This window comes from Haliotis rubra, unplaced genomic scaffold, assembly GCF_003918875.1.
Source record: "Haliotis rubra isolate DU_JTF1 unplaced genomic scaffold, ASM391887v1 Scf249, whole genome shotgun sequence".
Classification (NCBI taxonomy): Eukaryota; Metazoa; Mollusca; class Gastropoda; order Lepetellida; family Haliotidae; genus Haliotis; species Haliotis rubra.
In genome coordinates this window covers 2,197-21,888 of record NW_025766547.1, presented here as the reverse complement: position 1 = coordinate 21,888, position 19,692 = coordinate 2,197, and the positions used below count along the sequence as shown (strand labels likewise).

General features: G+C 41.5%; 9 non-coding genes across 9 annotated transcripts; 5 read left to right on the top strand and 4 right to left on the bottom strand.

The window, feature by feature from the left end:
• The first annotated feature begins 1,528 nt into the window (after window positions 1-1,528).
• Trnal-uaa lies at window positions 1,529-1,611 on the top strand. Its single transcript has one exon. It is a non-coding gene; the product is annotated as a tRNA-Leu (tRNA).
• Window positions 1,612-1,798: 187 nt separating this feature from the next.
• Window positions 1,799-1,871, bottom strand: Trnar-acg. The gene has a single exon. It is a non-coding gene; the product is annotated as a tRNA-Arg (tRNA).
• A 531-nt stretch (window positions 1,872-2,402) lies between these two features.
• Window positions 2,403-2,485, top strand: Trnal-uaa. Its single transcript has one exon. It is a non-coding gene; the product is annotated as a tRNA-Leu (tRNA).
• Window positions 2,486-2,668: 183 nt separating this feature from the next.
• On the bottom strand, window positions 2,669-2,741 carry Trnar-acg. Its single transcript has one exon. It is a non-coding gene; the product is annotated as a tRNA-Arg (tRNA).
• A 6,135-nt stretch (window positions 2,742-8,876) lies between these two features.
• Window positions 8,877-8,949, bottom strand: Trnar-acg. Its single transcript has one exon. It is a non-coding gene; the product is annotated as a tRNA-Arg (tRNA).
• Window positions 8,950-9,479: 530 nt separating this feature from the next.
• Trnal-uaa lies at window positions 9,480-9,562 on the top strand. Its single transcript has one exon. It is a non-coding gene; the product is annotated as a tRNA-Leu (tRNA).
• Window positions 9,563-9,748: 186 nt separating this feature from the next.
• Trnar-acg lies at window positions 9,749-9,822 on the bottom strand. Its single transcript has one exon. It is a non-coding gene; the product is annotated as a tRNA-Arg (tRNA).
• A 526-nt stretch (window positions 9,823-10,348) lies between these two features.
• Window positions 10,349-10,436, top strand: Trnal-uaa. The gene has a single exon. It is a non-coding gene; the product is annotated as a tRNA-Leu (tRNA).
• Window positions 10,437-11,226: 790 nt separating this feature from the next.
• Trnal-uaa lies at window positions 11,227-11,309 on the top strand. Its single transcript has one exon. It is a non-coding gene; the product is annotated as a tRNA-Leu (tRNA).
• Window positions 11,310-19,692: the final 8,383 nt, after the last annotated feature.

Genomic DNA, 19,692 nt, shown 5'->3' with positions numbered 1-19,692 from the left:
TGATTGCAAAACCTCATAATTGAGTGATTTCGAGGAATCCCATTCACCTTGAAAACAAACAAAATTTTCCCAATACGAAAGCATGCATACGCAAGGTATAAGTGCACATTACATGTAACCTACTCAAAGCAATGCATTGCCTTAGTATAATCAATGCTAAAAGTTTAAAACACACAATTTATTATTTTATGTATTTTGACTATGAAACTTTTGGACATTTAAGTTATGTTTTCTAAAATCCGATTTATTGTAAGCTCATTAGTTAAAATAAAAGCAGCAATAACAATCCTATACAATAGTGCAAGTAAATTAAGTTTTAAATGTCTCTGTATGCAACTGTTGATTGTCTTGTAAATTTAAAAGTTGAATTCCAGAAAAAGTATTATTAGGTGACATTTTAACGGGACCACTTATTTAGCACTTTTGAAGTGTGAAAGAAAATGTTGAAAAAAGCCTTAATACGAACCAAATAATTTGCAAATCATGTCAATTCACAGCATAAATGAAGTACTTCATAGAAGGCTACTTAAGTTGAAGTAATATATTTCCTACAGTGAATTTAAACTTTAGGAACTGAAGTACAAAAATGTCCTATTCCGACAATGACATAACCGTACATTGTAAAGACATATATTATTGCTTGAAAAAAATAATTTACGTAACTACTACATGTAAAATGTAAGAAATAAAATGCATTACTTACAGGGTATCTGCTGAATGTTGATTAATAGCTGTACATTCTCTTCTGTCCACATGCTGGGCGTGTACTCTTCTCGTGCTGCCCGTGGTGACACGCCATTTATATACCCCAGCAAAGTAATACCGGGTACATCATTTCCGGTTGTTTTTATTGCTTATAATTAATTAAAGCCGTTATTATTTACACATTTTAAAAATTGACTGTTGCATTCAATATTCTGTATTTATTACACTGGATTTTATCATGTGCCTTTATTGTCCAGAAAGTTAAAGTTTTATTTAATATTTAACAGTGTCAAATTCAAGGCAATAAAATTACATAAATACGCATGTGAACCAACCGGATCATAAAGTTACAGTTTCAACAATGATATATGTTTTCCTTTTTCATCATCCAAAAAGATTACTTTTACATGGTAAGAATAAGTCCGCCTGCAATCATTAGTAGAGCCGGCGTGAAAAATCGTTCAACACAAACGGCAGGCATTCCATCCAAGTCAGATAAAGACATGTTGCGGGAGCTGGGCATTTGGATGTTACTGACATGCATGAGGACACTTGGGTGTGCGGATTTCGTTATGTATCTGTTAAGTATTAGTTTAACCGACTTCACGGAGTCTTTATGTGTCGAATTTATGCACATTTTAGGAGGATTGCAGCTTTTATTTCAAGATATATTTGCAGTTTGTAAAGCCCGCTCGTGGCGACCCGGGGATTCCCGTGACGTCATTAGGAAGCCTAATAACACATATTCTTGGCTCATGGGCGTATGTCTATGCATTAGCAATTATCCGACACACAGCTCCACGTTATCACTTTGAAAGACATCAGCACGGTGGCCGAGTGGTTAAGGCGTTGGACTTAAGATCCAATGGACGTATGTCCGCGTGGGTTCGAACCCCACCCGTGCTAACTTCAGTATTTTTAATGTGTAATTATTGACATGAAATGTTGATTTCAACTAATTTTCTCAGTGAAACCATCCACTTGAGATTTTTTGAATGCAGAAAAAATGGGACTGCTATTGACATATTCTTCCTCGAAACATGATTATCGTTTTAGTTATTTTTCAAAAACAAAATGTGCAAAAAGAATATTTCGAGCGTGCCAGGATTTGAACCTGGAATCTTCTGATCCGTAGTCAGACGCGTTATCCGTTGCGCCACACGCCCACTAGAAGTAGGGGCTTCTATTTGGGCTTTTACCCTGTGCTCTTTTTACAATACATTGTCTGGTCTCCTGCATGGCATTAATCTCTCATTTGTGTTTATTCTTGCACGCTGCAAGTGCTATGTGTTGCCAAAACATGTTTGCATTGACAAAGGTCAGTTCATTTTGACGATGACATTCCATAACAAAACAACAAAACATAGGTTCTAGCGTGCCAGGATTCCATGTTGGCATCTTCTTAACAGTGGCCAGACGTCTTATCCCTTGTCAAACACGACAACAATGACAACAATGCGCTTGCAAATACATGATTGTTTTTTTCATAAAAGCAGCAGTTGATAGCACTAATTGTAGGTCTAAATTCCAGTCAGGGTAGGGTACAAACGAGTTTAAGGACAACATGCATGGTACCTCGAGAAATAGCTTGCAAATGGGTAAGTTACATATAACACATATTCTTGGCTCATGGGCGTATGTCTATGCATTAGCAATTACCCGACACACAGCTCCACGTTTTCACTTTGAAAGACATCAGCACGGTGGCCGAGTGGTTAAGGCGTTGGACTTAAGATCCAATGGACGTATGTCCGCGTGGGTTCGAACCCCACCCGTGCTAACTTCAGTATTTTTAATGTGTAATTATTGACATGAAATGTTGATTTCAACTAATTTTTCTCAGTGAAACCATCCACTTGAGATTTTTGAATGCAGAAAAATGGGACTGCTATTGACATATTCTTCCTCGAAACATGATTATCGTTTTAGTTATTTTCAAAAACAAAATGTGCAAAGACTATTTCGAGCGTGCCAGGATTCGAACCTGGAATCTTCTGATCCGTAGTCAGACGCGTTATCCGTTGCGCCACACGCCCACTGGAAGTAGTGGCTTCTATTTGGGCTTTTACCCTGTGCTCTTTTTACAATACATTGTCTGGTCTCCTGCATGGCATTAATCTCTCATTTGTGTTTATTCTTGCACGCTGCAAGTGCTATGTGTTGCCAAACATGTTTGCATTGACAAAGGTCAGTTCATTTTGACGATGACATTCCATAACAAAACAACAAAACATAGGTTCTAGCGTGCCAGGATTACATGTTGGCATCTTCTTAACAGTGGCCAGACGTCTTATCCCTTGTCAAACACGACAACAATGATTACAATGCGCTTGCAAATACATGATTTTTTTTTTCATAAAAGCAGCAGTTGATAGCACTAATTGTAGGTCTAAATTCCAGTCAGGGTAGGGTACAAACGAGTTTTAGGACAACATGCATGGTACCTCGAGAAATAGCTTGCAAATGGGTAAGTTACATATAACACATATTCTTGGCTCATGGGCGTATGTCTATGCATTAGCAATTACCCGACACACAGCTCCACGTTTTCACTTTGAAAGACATCAGCACGGTGGCCGACTGGTTAAGGGGTTTAGTTGTCTCCCTTGATTTGATTGAGGGTGGACGTGTTTGCCCTTAGCTCTGATGACAGAAGTTAATTTACAGGTGCAGATTATGAAATCTGTGGCTATATTCTGCACACAAGTTGTAGATAGTGTTCTTGCACAATACATGAAACTGATTTTCAAGTTTCGTGTGTTTTGAGGTGTTTTGAGACTGCGTGTGTGCATTCTGAGCACTGCACGAGATAAAATGGCGACAGAAGTCCCGAGTACCAGTCACAGTGGGAAAGTTGATGTTGGACTGAAACTGAAGTGGAAGATGTTTATTCAAAGGATACAACTATCATCGTCGATGTTGGAGATACATCTAAGATTCGAGCTGAGGATGTTATCAGAGGAGCACTGGATATGGTGGGACATGTAACCGGAGTCGTTTGAGAGGTGGGGAGTTGTTTTGAATTATCGTTGAAGACACTATTCGATGCAAAACTCATTTGTAAGATGAAGGGCTGAAATTGATGGTGTCACTTATCCAGTGCAGTTTCTCTACAACCCAACTGTAATGGTCTCGTTTATGCATTTGCCTGTGTATATAACAGATGATAATATCAGAGAAAAACTTGAACAGAAAACATTGAACTTTTGTCACCAATCAGGAGAAGAAGCAACAAGGGTACTGATATTGTAGATGGGACAAAAGGTTTGTGAAAAGTCAGATTTCAACGGATTTAAAATCACTCCCATATTCAATGAGTTTTGAAACTGTAGATGGAGCAAAATACTTCAGGGTATTGCATAATAATCAGATTAGAGGTGCTATAAATGCGACTCTCCTGATCACGTCATCAGAAACTGTCCCGAGGTCAAGTGTTATAATGTAAATGCTTGGGCACATAGCCAAAGAGTGCCCAAGACAGAATAAATCTCATTATAATATCCCGAAGATCAAGCATCGGAAACAAGAGATACCAGAAAGGTGCACGATTTGTCGACTGCTCCCCTGACAGATGTGATTGTGATATTGAACCGTCAGATCCTGCATTGGATGATCCCGAGCTTAGTGACGAGGACAGCACAGATAGTGACAGTCGATTGTCAGTGCACACACCCGCAAAGTTCGGCAATCACATCACAGCTCTAAGTGAGAGAGACAATAATGATGATGATTTGTGGCCCACAGGGCAATGACAATAAGATGAATGAAGAACTGTCACCTTCAAAGACTATAAAACTGCATCGCCAATAAGTGCTGTTTTTCAAAAAAGTCACTGGTAAAAGGGAAGAAAAGGACCACGAGGGAATTCCAAACAAAAAACAGGAGAAAAGGGCGCCTTGGGCTTGACTGATTCAGGTTGTCAAAATGGAACATACATCATTATTCATTAATCTTATCTTAATCATGATAATTTCGTCATGGAATGTCAATGGCCTTAGGAATGTTGGAAAAATGGAAAGTGTTTTCTCAACCCTCCACACTTCTCATATTGATATCTGTTTTTTACAAGAGACATTCTGGGATGACGAATTTATTGAAAAGTATAAACATTTGTGGCATGGGAAAATATTTTATGGTAATTGCACAACAGAGAAAAGAAAAGGGGTTGCCATTTTATTTCATTCTAAATTTCCATATGATGTTCGAAAAATATATTCTGATACCGATGGTAGAATCTTGAAAGTTGTGTTCAATGTTGACGATATCGAATATACTTGCATTAATATTTATGCACCAAATCAACCTCAAGAGAGAATAGCATTCTTGGATGAAATTGATAACTATATTTGTGATGATAATGTAATAATTGGTGGAGATTTTAATGAAATTCTTGATGTTTATTATGACAGAGGTACCAATATGAAAACATTTAATATCAAAAGTAGTAATCGATTGCAAATGTTGTTGGGCAACAACAATATGTGTGATATATGGAGGTACAGAAATCCTAACAAACGGTAATATACAAGACAGCAAATTGTTGATGGTATCATGAAACAATCACGGATAGATTTGATTCTAATATCAAGATCACTCATTTCTTTTGCCATAAATTGCTACATAAAATATTCATCTATTAGTGACCATAACATTATTTGTCTTCATGTCAACTTCAGCAGAATTGAAAGGGGGCCAGGTCTATGGATATTCAACAATAAATTGCTCGAAGATGCTGAATTTATAAATGCAGTTCGAAACATTGTCCAAAGATAATAATTTTTGCCAAACTTTACAGTCTAAACCATTGGTTTGGTGGGATTGCGCTAAAGTATAAGTTTAAGAGATGCGCTATCTATTATTCCTGTAAAAGTCTAAAAGGAGAAAGCTGAATATTTTAAACTCCAAAACATGTTGCGCATTGAATATGACAAATTGTCAAAGTTTCCAAGTCGGGATATCTCCCATATTCAAAATCTTGAAAAAGATTTAGAGATTTTTTGAACATACAAAATGTCAAGCAGCTATTCTGAGATCCAAAGTTCAGTGGTCTCTAGAATCGGATAAAAATACTTTTTTCTAAACCTAGAAAGAAGTAAGCAAGAAGCAAACTGTATCAAAGAACTTGAGACAGATTCAGGGACTCGTTCAGTCCACGGAGGACATATTAGATCATGTCTACAAGTTTTACTTCCATCTGTATTCAGCAGTAGAAACTGATGCTGATAAACAGAATGAAATTCTTGGTTTAGCAACTGATTGCATATCAGATGAAGATAAAAAAAGACTGGATGAAGGAATCACTGTTGAAGAAATTACTGTAGCGTTAAAAGGAATGAAGCGTCATAAATCACCAGGTAATGATGGGCTTACTGTTTAGTTCTACCTTACATTTTGGGATGTACTGAAACCAGTTTTGTCAACATTATAAATTGTATATTTGAAGAAAGCAGATGTCGAGAACAATGAAAAAAGGGTTATCAGTGTTTTCTTTTGAAGAAGGGAACAAAAGAGATATTCGTAATTATAGGCTCATTTCACTTTTGAATGTTGATTCAAAGCTTTATTTCACGCACACTGTCCTTAAGATTAAAAAGTGTTGTGTCTAGTTTTATTCTCACCCGAACAAACTTGTTCCATTCCGGGAAGAGATATATCTGATAATATCCACTCCATCAGAGATGTTATTGATTTAGCAGATGAAAATGAAGATAATGCTTATATTATCACTATTGACCAGGAGAAAGCATTTGATAGAGTTTCACATTCCTTTCTGTTTAAAACACTAGAAAAGTTTAACTTTGGTAATAACTTTGTGTCATGGATAAAGATTCTATACACTGACTTGAAAAGTAGTGTTAAAATTAATGGTCATCTTACACCATATTTCTCATTAAGTCAGTCTGTTAGACAGGGCAGTTTGTTGTATGCCATCATCAGTGAACCCCTCAATTCGTTTATTAAGAATAATGCACATATTCATGGCATACAAATTTCCGACAACTGCACATCACTCATATACCAACATGCAGATGACACCACTGTTACAGTGTCTGACGCACAATCTGTTCACAGTACTTTTCATACAGTGAATGAATTTTGCTCAGCTACAGGGGCCAAAGTTAATCTTTCCAAATCGGAAGTCTTGTGTGTAGGAACTAATCGCTTGAATCATGTTTCCTTCAGCATTCCGGTTGAAGTTAAAACAGATTGTGTTAGAATACTTGGCATTTTCATTGGCCCAGATAAAAATGTGTGACAACATTAATTGGAAAGTAAAATTGCCAAAATGAAATCATTGTTTGGTTTGTGGTCACAAAGAAATTTATCATTACAAGGGAAATCCATTGTTGTAAATACTTTTATTCTATCCAAATGGTGGTATACCGTATATGTACAACCAGTTCCCGAGTGGGCAATCAAAGAAATTGAATTGTGTATTTCAAGCTTTGTGTGTGGAATAGTAAAGTTCCACTTGTAAAACAATCCTAACATGTATTGGTCACTTTTATCAAGGCGGATTAGCCATTCCTAGCTTCAAATTCAAAATATTTTGCCTTCAGGGCTAAAATCATCCAAAAATTATTCAATCCACAGTTTCAAGCATTATGGAAGAATACATGTTGGTTGTTCCTTTTCAAAATACCTGAACATGGGTCTCAAAGCAACATTTTTTAGCATTGTTTACAATAAGGTATTGCTGACCCAGATACACCCTTTCTATGCTGAGGTGTTGTTAGCCTGGGACGAAATCACGTGCAGCAACAGACATTTTCAGCTAGACTGAGCACGAGGAGATCATGAACCAACCTTTATTTCAAAATCCAAACGTGCGTTTTTCAAGGAAAACACTTCTCTTTTCAGTCGTTTATTCAAGCTGGGTTAATTGAAGTTAAAGACATTTGTTATGAATTCATCCCTGGTTTTTATCTCGTTCCGCTGTTGTGGAACTACTTCTCCGAGGAAAGACAGATTGATATACCATGCTCAGTCGCTGAAAAATGCATATAATGTTACTTCATATCATCTCTGCCTGAGGAGGTGTAACAGCATAAATACCAAAGCACGAGAGATTAATAAAAATATTCATCATGGAAGTATATTGTTCTGCAGATAATAGGCAATTTTGACCAAAGAGCTTCTGTAAGGTTTACTTATGATTTGTTTTAAAGAGACTTTTTGTTAGCCCAACGTCTATAACATACTGGGATAAGTTTGCAATTATTGTGGATTGGGGATAAAACTTATGGAAGTGGGTATTTCAAAGTGATAAATCTGGCAGAAACAAATTAACCTTGATTTTAAGATATGTCATAACATAATATATACTTAATGACAAGTTATACAAGTATGACAAAGTTCCTGCACGGAATGTATTGGTAGGCAAGAATGAAGTTGAAGACATTTTCCATATGTTTGTATTTTGTGATGAATTAAATGACACTGTTGGTATTTTCAAAGAATTGTTCACTGAACTTTTAAAAAAACGTTGGTTACACTTTACAGCAACTTTACAAGTTGGTTTCCTATTTGGATTTCAATCAAAGAAGAAGTAAAACAAGCGAAGTATCCATCAACCTTTGCTTTCCATTTATAGAATCTCAGCATTTAAGAGAAGAACTATTATGACTCTGCAACAAGGTCGAATAGACCTAAATAAGCTGTTTAAAAGTTACGTCATTATCATTTCAAATTGTTATGGTCAAAATACCAACGTGACAAACAATCATATAAATTTATTTGAACGCTATGTTCTCCCACTAGATTGTATAGATGTTGATGGTGACAGTTTAATCTTTAAACATCCGTTTGATGCCTAGGAGCATCAGCGATTATTTCAATGTACATCTGTGATTATATCTCTTAACATATTTTATTGTACATATCAATGACATGAATAAACATTTTATTAAAGAGAAAAAAAAAAGGCGTTGGACTTAAGATCCAATGGACGTATGTCCGCGTGGGTTCGAACCCCACCCGTGCTAACTTCAGTATTTTTAATGTGTAATTATTGACATGAAATGTTGATTTCAACTAATTTTCTCAGTGAAACCATCCACTTGAGATTTTTTGAATGCAGAAAAAATGGGACTGCTATTGACATATTCTTCCTCGAAACATGATTATCGTTTTAGTTATTTTTCAAAAACAAAATGTCCAAAAGACTATTTCGAGCGTGCCAGGATTCGAACCTGGAATCTTCTGATCCGTAGTCAGACGCGTTATCCGTTGCGCCACACGCCCACTGGAAGTAGGGGCTTCTATTTGGGCTTTTACCCTGTGCTCTGTTTACAATACATTGTCTGGTCTCCTGCATGGCATTAATCTCTCATTTGTGTTTATTCTTGCACGCTGCAAGTGCTATGTGTTGCCAAAACATGTTTGCATTTCGACAAAGGTCAGTTCATTTGACGATGACATTCCATAACAAAACAATAAAACATAGGTTCTAGCGTGCCAGGATTCCATGTTGGCATCTTCTTAACAGTGGCCAGACGTCTTATCCCTTGTCAAACACGACAACACTGATAACAATGTGCATGCAAATACATGATTTTATTTTTTTTATAAAAGCAGCAGTTGATAGCACTAATTGTAGGTCTAAATTCCAGTCAGGGTAGGATACAAACGAGTTTAAGGACAACATGGTACCTCGAGATATAGCTTGCAAATGGGTAAGTTACATATAACACATATTCTTGGCTCATGGGCGTATGTCTATGCATTAGCAATTACCCGACACACAGCTCCACGTTTTCACTTTGAAAGACATCAGCACGGTGGCCGAGTGGTTAAGGCGTTGGACTTAAGATCCAATGGACGTATGTCCGCGTGGGTTCGAACCCCACCCGTGCTAACTTCAGTATTTTTAATGTGTAATTATTGACATGAAATGTTGATTTCAACTAATTTTCTCAGTGAAACCATCCACTTGAGATTTTTTGAATGCAGAAAAAATGGGACTGCTATTGACATATTCTTCCTCGAAACATGATTATCGTTTTAGTTATTTTTCAAAAACAAAATGTCCAAAAGAATATTTCGAGCGTGCCAGGATTCGAACCTGGAATCTTCTGATCCGTAGTCAGACGCCTTTATCCGTTGCGCCACACGCCCACTGGATGTAGGGGCTTCTATTTGGGCTTTACCCTGTGCTCTTTTTTACAATACATTGTCTGGTCTCCTGCATGGCATTAATCTCTCATTTGTGTTTATTCTTGCACGCTGCAAGTGCTATGTGTTGCCAAAACATGTTTGCATTGACAAAGGTCAGTTCATTTTGACGATGACATTCCATAACAAAACAATAAAACATAGGTTCTAGCGTGCCAGGATTCCATGTTGGCATCTTCTTAACAGTGGCCAGACGTCTTATCCCTTGTCAAACACGACAACAATGATAACAATGTGCATGCAAATACATGATTTTTATTTTATAAAAGCAGCAGTTGATAGCACTAATTGTAGGTCTAAATTCCAGTCAGGGTAGGATACAAACGAGTTTAAGGACAACATGGTACCTCGAGATATAGCTTGCAAATGGGTAAATTACATATAACACATATTCTTGGCTCATGGGCGTATGTCTATGCATTAGCAATTACCCGACACACAGCTCCACGTTTTCACTTTGAAAGACATCAGCACGGTGGCCGAGTGGTTAAGGCGTTGGACTTAAGATCCAATGGACGTATGTCCGCCAAGCGTGGGTTCGAACCCCACCCGTGCTAACTTCAGTGTTTTTAATGTGTAATTATTGACATGAAATGTTGATTTCAACTAATTTTCTCAGTGAAACCATCCACTTGAGATTTTTTGAATGCAGAAAAAATGGGACTGCTATTGACATATTCTTCCTCGAAACATGATTATCGTTTTAGTTATTTTTCAAAAACAAAATGTCCAAAAGAATATTTCGAGCGTGCCAGATTCGAACCTGGAATCTCCTGATCCGTAGTCAGACGCGTTATCCGTTGCGCCACACGCCCACTGGAAGTAGGGGCTTCTATTTGAGCTTTTACCCTGTGCTCTTTTACAATACATTGTCTGGTCTCCTGCATGGCATTAATCTCTCATTTGTGTTTATTCTTGCACGCTGCAAGTGCTATGTGTTGCCAAAACATGTTTGCATTGACAAAGGTCAGTTCATTTTGACGATGACATTCCATAACAAAACAATAAAACATAGGTTCTAGCGTGCCAGGATTCCATGTTGGCATCTTTCTCTAACAGTGGCCAGACGTCTTATCCCTTGTCAAACACGACAACAATGATAACAATGTGCATGCAAATACATGATTTTTTTTTTTATATAAAAGCAGCAGTTGATAGCACTAATTGTGAGGTCTAAATTCCAGTCAGGGAAGGGTACAAACGAGTTTAAGGACAACATGGTACCTCGAGATATAGCTTTGCAAATGGGTAAGTTACATATAACACATATTCTTGGCTCATGGGCGTATGTCTATACATTAGCAATTACCCGACACACAGCTCCACGTTTTCACTTTGAAAGACATCAGCACGGTGGCCGAGTGGTTAAGGCGTTGGACTTAAGATCCAATGGACGTATGTCCGCGTGGGTTCGAACCCCACCCGTGCTAACTTCAGCTTCTTAATGTGTAATTATTGACATGAAATGTTGATTTCAACTAATTTTCTCAGTGAAACCATCCACTTGAGATTTTTTGAATGCAGAAAAAATGGGACTGCTATTGACATATTCTTCCTCGAAACATGATTATCGTTTTAGTTATTTTTCAAAAACAAAATGTCCAAAAGAATATTTCGAGCGTGCCAGGATTCGAACCTGGAATCTTCTGATCCGTAGTCAGATGCCTTATCCGTTATGTTTCAACACGCCCACTGGAAGTAGGGGCTTCTATTTGGGCTTTTACCCTGTACTCTTTTTACAATACATTGTCTGGTCTCCTGCATGGCATTAATCTCTCATTTGTGTTTATTCTTGCACGCTGCAAGTGCTATGTGTTGCCAAAACATGTTTGCATTTCGACAAAAGGTCAGTTCATTTTGACGATGACATTCCATAACAAAACAATCAGTAGTATAGGGAATGGGGGTTTGGACCAGGTCCAACAAAAGCCTCTGCAAAGCCTTATTCCCCAAATAAGGCTTTGGTCGGACCCTTAGCTCTTGCTACCATTACCCCTACTGCTTTCCCAACCTATAAAAATTTCAAGCGACAGCGGGATACGAACTCCACATGTACGCGCCGGAGACATGGCTATGCCGTGTTGACAGGAGGTAACACTGTGCCGTACGGTACGATCAATAATTCTTCTCTTACAAATCCTCTGCCTGGCCCATCCCTCAAGTAGTACAAGTTCGGCTCGTCTGCTTTCATGTCCACTTTATCTATGTTGTAAGTTTTGACTGACCATATAGGATCGGTGGCTCGCTTACGGCTATCACCCTCGTGTTCCCCAGGCTGGTATAGATACCTCACTAGGGCCCTATCTGGTATCTGCTTCTCCTTCCCACGCAATGGAGCGGCCGACTCTGCAACTATTGATTTTAATTTTATAGCGTCTGCCGGTTTCTTGCCGGTGAGACGGGTGACTTCATGGTTGATTGCCGACACCACCTTAGGTAACCTCGTGACCCATTCAGTCGATCGCTTTTCCCGGGCGGCCAACTCCCTAGCATACTGATGTCCGAATAAGCGCTCAGCCAAAGTCCTATTGAATCTCTCAACTATGGCTTGGCTGCGATGGGCTCCGGCCGTGCCACGCCTGACCTTTGTATCGTGTTTGGCTAGCAGTTGTGACACGGCACCCATGAACTCCCGCCCTGGGTCAACTTGCAGCTCTGTTGGCCACGCCAGCGGACTGCGTTTGTATATGCGTTCGAATCCTCTGGCTACCTGGACCGAATCTTTCGTGGTCAAGGGCTCGGCTTCCTTGTAGCGACTGGCTACGTCCACTACGGTTAAGGCATACTTGTACCTCTTGTCGTGGGGTAGGAACAGTAGGTCTGCCTGGTGAACGCTATTAGGTATGTTAATACCGAACTTCCTTCTAGGCACGAGCGTGGTGGCGGCAAATAGATCTGCCACAGGGCTTGTTTTTCAAGCCACGCTTTGGCCTCCTCCGGGGTACTCGCGCGCCATTTTAGCCAGCTTATCTACAGCGCTAGCTCCTTTCCAGTACCCACGCGGGCTATAGTAAATAGCCTCAAACTTTCTCTGGTTCCGACATGTCGCCCATTCCTATTTATTTACCCTATGTTCTTGGTTCAATTTTCTTCTCATGCCCAGACGCGCACGTGTTTATCCCATCAATAGCTATCCAACGTTTAGTATCCATAGGCGACAGGGACGTCTTGTTTATTGTCAGTCCGTATATCTTATGGCCATCACTTCTAAGTGTGTTCATTTTATGTCTAAAGGTACGGGTCTTGAACAGGGCTTCCTTGAATCTGGCGTGTTTGATGTGTTGTTTCACCACGTACTTCTTAACACCCTTAGCCTTCCGGATCTCACTATTGTCGGCCTTCAGGATGGAGTACATCTTAGGTCTCAACCCTATGTACTCGGCTATGGGCGTGCCAGCACACTCGTCCTTCATCTTACCTAGGACCTTTTTATTTACCGTGCTGTGTATGGCATGGTCCTTGGGGTAGTCGCTGGTGTCGTACAAATCGAGGTGTTTTTTCATGTCCTCGTACACGTCCTCGGTTCGAATCTCCATCAGCAGGGAATCCGTGTCAGTGTACAGCACTTCGCACCTGTCGTCGTACTGTTTCTTAAGCTCGTTGTAGTAAAAGTCGTACATCAGGTGTTTGGATAAGTCGAGGATGCTCATCCCCACGTAAACAGGCCGGTTGAATTTTATGTGGCTTTTCTTCATGTGTAGGGCAACTAGGTCATCGGTGAATATCTTGCTACGGTTGAATGCCGGACTGGCTATCAGTCTCCTGAGCTTGTCTTCCTCATTCTCGACCGAACCAGCTTCACGGTCACGCGCTTCCTCAGGTTCTCCATAGTCTTACCAAACACCGAGTTGTTCATGAGCTTGTAGAGATTTTTCTCAAAGTCACTGGTGGCCAGCTTTCGGTCTCTGTGTTCATTCTGATGTAGGGCTCCATCCAGGGGCTCTGGTTGAACACGAGCACCCTGTGTATTTTGGTCAGCCTCATACCCAACGACAGGTACAGCTGTAGGTTGCGATAGTGAACGATGTACTTGGTCTTATTCATTGCTTAGGCACGAGTTTTTCAACGTCCGCCACCCGCCCACCTAACAAGTTATGTTGGTACTCAGACATCCAGTTCGGGTTAACCCTCATACGTTCGGGGCCAGGGGGTAGCTGTTGTGTGATGTGTGTAATGCCTTGGGGTATTCCAAGTCAACCTCGAGGATATAACCTTTGTTCGAATCCGGCGCGATGCTCATAACATCAACATGTGACGCCCATTCGAATCCCCCTGTGGGTAGATACTGGCTCATGGCCCAGCCGCACAGGTTGTTGGCGCCGAGGTAGAGAATGTGATTGGTTGGCTTGCTAGGGTCGTAGCCCTTCACGTATTGATTATTTGCTTTCGCGTATCGCTTGGTTGCCATGCAGATCCCGCCTCGCAAGCCTTTCTCAATGAATAGGTGCATGTCATAATCTGTAAGCAATTCCAACTTAACTCCGGTCTTTTAAGCAAGGCATCCCACGACAGACCTGGGCTGGTGTAATACCATGCGGGGTCGAGTTTATACTGCTTGAAACATGTCTGCCTAAACGTCTCAAACACGCCGGCTAACAGCAGTACATCTGTCCTCAAGTACAGATCGTGATAGTCACCCAGGTTCTTACAACCCAGTTTATTCCATACGCTAATAGCGTGCGAGTAATCGTCTTGGGATATTGCCGAGTCTGTCAGATTGCTGTAAAATTCTTTTTGATGGGGGTAGTCTGGTCTCGCGAACTTGGCCCAACTATCCATGTACTCATAGGGATACACACCCTTCCTCATAAGCAGGGTCTAGTCTCGGGTCTGTGTATAGATCGGTAATAGGAAGGTATCGTTGGCCTTGACCAGACTGTCTAGTGACGACTGGAGAAATTGAAACGAGTCTATGAACCTAAGGCCGCTTTAAGCTGAAGGAGATGTATCTCTCCATGTTGTTGGGGATGCACGTTATATTACCATCGATTTTCGCGATGGCCTGCATGATCAAGTGTGAGTCGTACCCTCTCAAGTTGTGAAAGACCACGGGATGTTTATTATCTTGGGGATGATTCTAAGCTTGAGGTTACACGCCAGAGCGGCGCCTCTATACTTACCGGTTATGTGGCAGTGATCTCTCACCGAATCACCGTTAAGTGGTGAGTCACACACGTGACAGTTAGTGCTGCAGGTGTGAGCTAGCCTGTCGTCTTGGGTCATACGCATGGGAGCGACTCTATACAGTGCGTTCCTAATAATTTTTTCTTCCTCCTGCAAACACTTAAGAAATCTTTCAACAGCGCCGGGACCCCTGTACACTACCGGATCTTTCGTTTCCCCGTCACAACGGACGACAATGTATCCAAACCCACAGGCTTCATGCTCTTGTGTTTTGAGTGTGGTTGGGGTACCCCCAACAACCCCGCCTGTGGGGATACCCCCAATATCAACTGGTTTGACCAAGGCTTCAAAGTCGGCGTATATGATATAAGGCACAGGCATTTGGTTCTTGTGGTTACCGAATTTTAGGATATTGTCACCTTCCTTAGGCATGTCGACCCGTATAGCCGTCTGCCCCACACCTTGGCAATCCTCCCGGTGGGATTCTAATAAATCAGCTCGTGTGAAGCCATGTAGGCACCGTTCGCAGAAGTGGGTCTTTTCTCTGTGTGCCGATTGGTCATACAACAGCCTGCTAAAGTGTTTTATCCATGTGTAGTGGTACTTGTCACCTCGCTGGATCATGAATATATTGATAACACGAGGGGGGTTTCCCCCTTGGGGCTCCCCAACGGGCTGACTCTGTGCACTATTGTTGTGTTACCTTCGTGCCCAAAGACATTTATAGCTAGATTATTCTGTTTTTCTATTTTAGTTATCTGGGATATGGGGGTGGGTTCATCTATACCATCCCAGTTGAGCCCATCATCTTGGGGATAGCTAGAAAGCCTGTCTGAATGAGTGTCAGCTGGAAACAAGGCTGACCTGATAGCTACCCTCAGGCAATCGTCTCCTCTATTCTTGACGTTGACCATGGCATGTTTTTCCTATAGTAGGGAGGCAAGTCTAGGTATGACCCGCCTCTGAACGGCACGTAGTTAGCTATGTCTAGATAGACATTATCGATTTTATCTACAGCCCACCCGACCCCAAGTGTGTGTAGCGCTCTAGGTATTCTCGTATCTGCTGAAAACTGGTATCGATCGATGCGTTAATGGTCTCTGTATGCGTGACAACCTCTTGCCTACCTCTGAAGTAAGGCTGAACGTATTCAGTGGCCCCATTCCCTACCTGCTTATCGAGCGACATTTTAAATGTGATCTGAAACTTGATACTTCCCAGACTGTCTAGTTCCTGATTTATTTTATCAGCTATCAGTGGCTTAATATCTGTAATGTCTATGTTCCTATTAACATGCATGCGCCAACCTCTCAAATAGTTACCTACAGCGCCGCTTCAGTGCGCATCTAACTGTAGGTCGATAGCTCTATTCTGCCGTAACAGTTCTACAAGCTGTGGTTTATTCATACGGGAATACCCACCTAACCCCAAATCACGAACTTCAGCTTTCAATTGTTTTACAGTAGGTACGGGGCATGTGATAACAATGCGCTTAACCCGCTCTCCCCAGGTTTGAATAACCCTTGAGCCCAAGCTGTTTTGCTTGAGCTTTTAATTGTTTTACCGTGAGAGGGGCTTCTAAACCTAGTAATTTCAACAATGCTGGTTTGGGCATTCGAGAATACCCAATTACACCCCTCTGCCTGGCGACCCGCTTTAAGTTCAATTAACAGTAGTCATAGTTGCGCATACACACCTATGAAGATCAATGTCTAATTGGGCCGCCGAAGGTAAAAAATCTAGATACACTTTATCGATTATTCCCTCGACCCACCCGGAACATGCGCAGCATAGTAGGGTGTTTTGTATTACTTGCAACGAGTCGTCAACAAGTATATCTATATCCCCATGCACATCTACTCGCCCCCCATCAAAGTAATTCCAAGTGTGCCCAGCCCATGGCACATCAAACCCTACTTTTACCATGATTGTAAACGAGCACCCCTTATATAGTTCACTAACAATCATGGGTTTGAGGACACTGATATCTATACTTTCCCCCACATCCATCTGCCAGCTTCTCAGGCAACCTTCCCTGGGCTCAATTTCCACAAACATAGCTATACGTAGGTGTGTATAATCTCTAATTGGGCTCTATCTTGAGAAGCCGCCTACGTTCTTTTATGTAGGCCTTTTTGTTCTCGTAGATGAGGTGATGTCTGACTACGCTCGCTCCGTGAGCTTTACATAAGCAGTAGTGTCCTTTCACACCTATGCCACACACAGAACACGCGTAGTTAGGGCTTCCCATGTGGAACCAACAGTACCCCTCTGTCCTACATTTCTTACCACAGGGTTCTGTCTTCCCCATAAGTATGTATTCGCATCGGTATGGAGCAGGTCTCATGTTTAGCATACTTATATGAGTACTTAGTCTAATTGTTTCAAGAACCAACGCAGTCGCCGCTATACCCAGCGCTATGAAGGTCAGTTCACGGTCCATTTGTCCCTTGGATGGTGTGTAGTACTGAGAGAGTGTGGGCTTATTGAGTGGCTCCAATCGCTTACCAGTTAATAAGAAGTATTCTCTCGCTGCGTCACGACATCGTGGAATGTTTGAACGGCATGGTTTTCACGCCTGAGTTGTTCGTTAATGTAATCGATCCTCTGGAGGCGTTTTTTAGCCGCACTCGGATTGTGCTGCCTGTAATTTTTCAATAGCGAGGTCGTGCCGCTTTCTCTGCCTGTATTTCAGCCGCGTGTGACTCTCGTAGTTTCGAAAAGAGGAAATTACTCCCGGAAAATGCCAGGGCATTCACTAACGCACCACCGACCATCATAGCTATCGTGGCCATCCTATATTTATTTCATAATATCTTCAGGTATTATCCCTTGTTTTACTAGGATGTCTTTTGTAGCCATCGCCATACCAAGGTTCATTATTAGCATACCCATATCCTGCAGGTTGAAATCTAGCTTGATAGTCGGTTGTTTAAGCACCATTTTGGTCAACCGAGCGTATCCTACGGCTAGACTGGCGACCACTGTGGCGTGGTATGCGTCGTTGACGAACGTTTTCCCCTCAGACATTATGTATATGATATAAAAATATATATTTTATTGCATGATATGCGGGTTGACCTTTAATTCCGGGAGCTCCCTGGGATTCCTGTGCCGTGTATATAACCACGAGATAGTCACGGCAGCAGTTGCGCATACAACCAACAATAATCGAGACGGGTGGGTCACCTTAATAATTTTATGTTGGTTACACCACCGTTTTTTACCGGCAGCTACTCTCTTAGGATTCTTCTGCCTGGTGACTGTGGGAGGGTTCACCTCCAGTTTCCCTAACGTGGGGTTTCCAGTTGTTGGGTGGGGTCTGCTCGAGGGTTCACCGTCTCCTCTGAAGGGGTCTGGGTCTGTGCAGCATCCATCTATACTATTATTATTATTTTTCCTCTCAAATTGACAATGCTTTGCCGTGATAATCGCCGCCGTCACCGGGGCTAACAACATACCGTATTTGTGGTACAGATCGCAGCTAATAGAGCTCAAGGCCTGTTCGATAAAAGGGTCTTTTCTCGAGGTCTTCCCACAAGTAAAGTCGACGTCCGGGATGGGAAGGAAGTACGACGCAATACCAGTGTATATCTGAGTCATAGCCGATCCTATTGTCTTTGTCATTTCTGAACCTAGTCTAGCCTCGTATTTAGCGTACAGTTTATCTATTTCTTCGGCTGACATTTTGTGAATTTTATCCGAGTGTAATTCCCCAAAGTAATGTTTGGCTTTTGCCACCAACAGCCAACGCCACCAGTTTCTCTCGCTTATCATCGTCCACCTGTGGTGATTGGGGTACCAACAATTGTTCGAGCAATTCCTCACACTCCATCTTATAATGTGATAAGTAAGTTTTAGTTTTAACAATATAATACCCTATGCAGGCAAAACACAGAGAAATGAAGGTTGCTGCACACGACGAACACTTCAAATACCATAGCTATAACTAAATGCTTAGCATTTGCTTAGCTTTGCTTAGCATTTGCTTAGCTTTACTTAGCATTGCTTAGCTAAAACACCCTATAAGCCACGGGTTGGTCGGTCTTGAGCACGAGCTTAGCGTGTTTAGTTTCAGCGAGCTGTTTCTTCACCCGCTCCCGCTTCTAATTTGCTCATCACATCGTTCTCTCAAACACTCCTCGAACGAATCCCTGTCCTTGCAGTGAAATAAGGCCACCCATCGCGTCTGCTCCCCTGAGGTCTTTCAACACCGAAGTTGAACTTCTGCGTTAGCACCCAGACGCTGTGATTTGCGTGGCGGCCGGAGAAGGCCAGGTACGATAGCATGTCTCTCTTTTTGTTATCTCGCGATTAGCGCAGTCGTCCAGTATGAACAGCGTCGACTCCCCTTTAAATTTCATATGGTAAGCTTTCAACCAGTCCTGTAGACGTGGCCCCGATCGACTCTGTGTACGTCCGGGTCCGTCATCACCCAAGGTCTTTCCGTGTACGTTTTATTCATGCTCAGAGTAGGGCACATGATAACGATGTGGTCGAACACATCCCTGTAGTACCCTCCAACATATCCAACACGAAAACGGTCTTCCCACAGCCAGTCTGCCCGCACACTATGGCGCAGTGTGGGTCGCGTGGTAAACCAATACCGCAGGCAAATCAGTAGATGGCTTGCACGAATCTCCCATTGTCTATATTAAGTTGCGCGTCCATAATTACGCACAGATATAA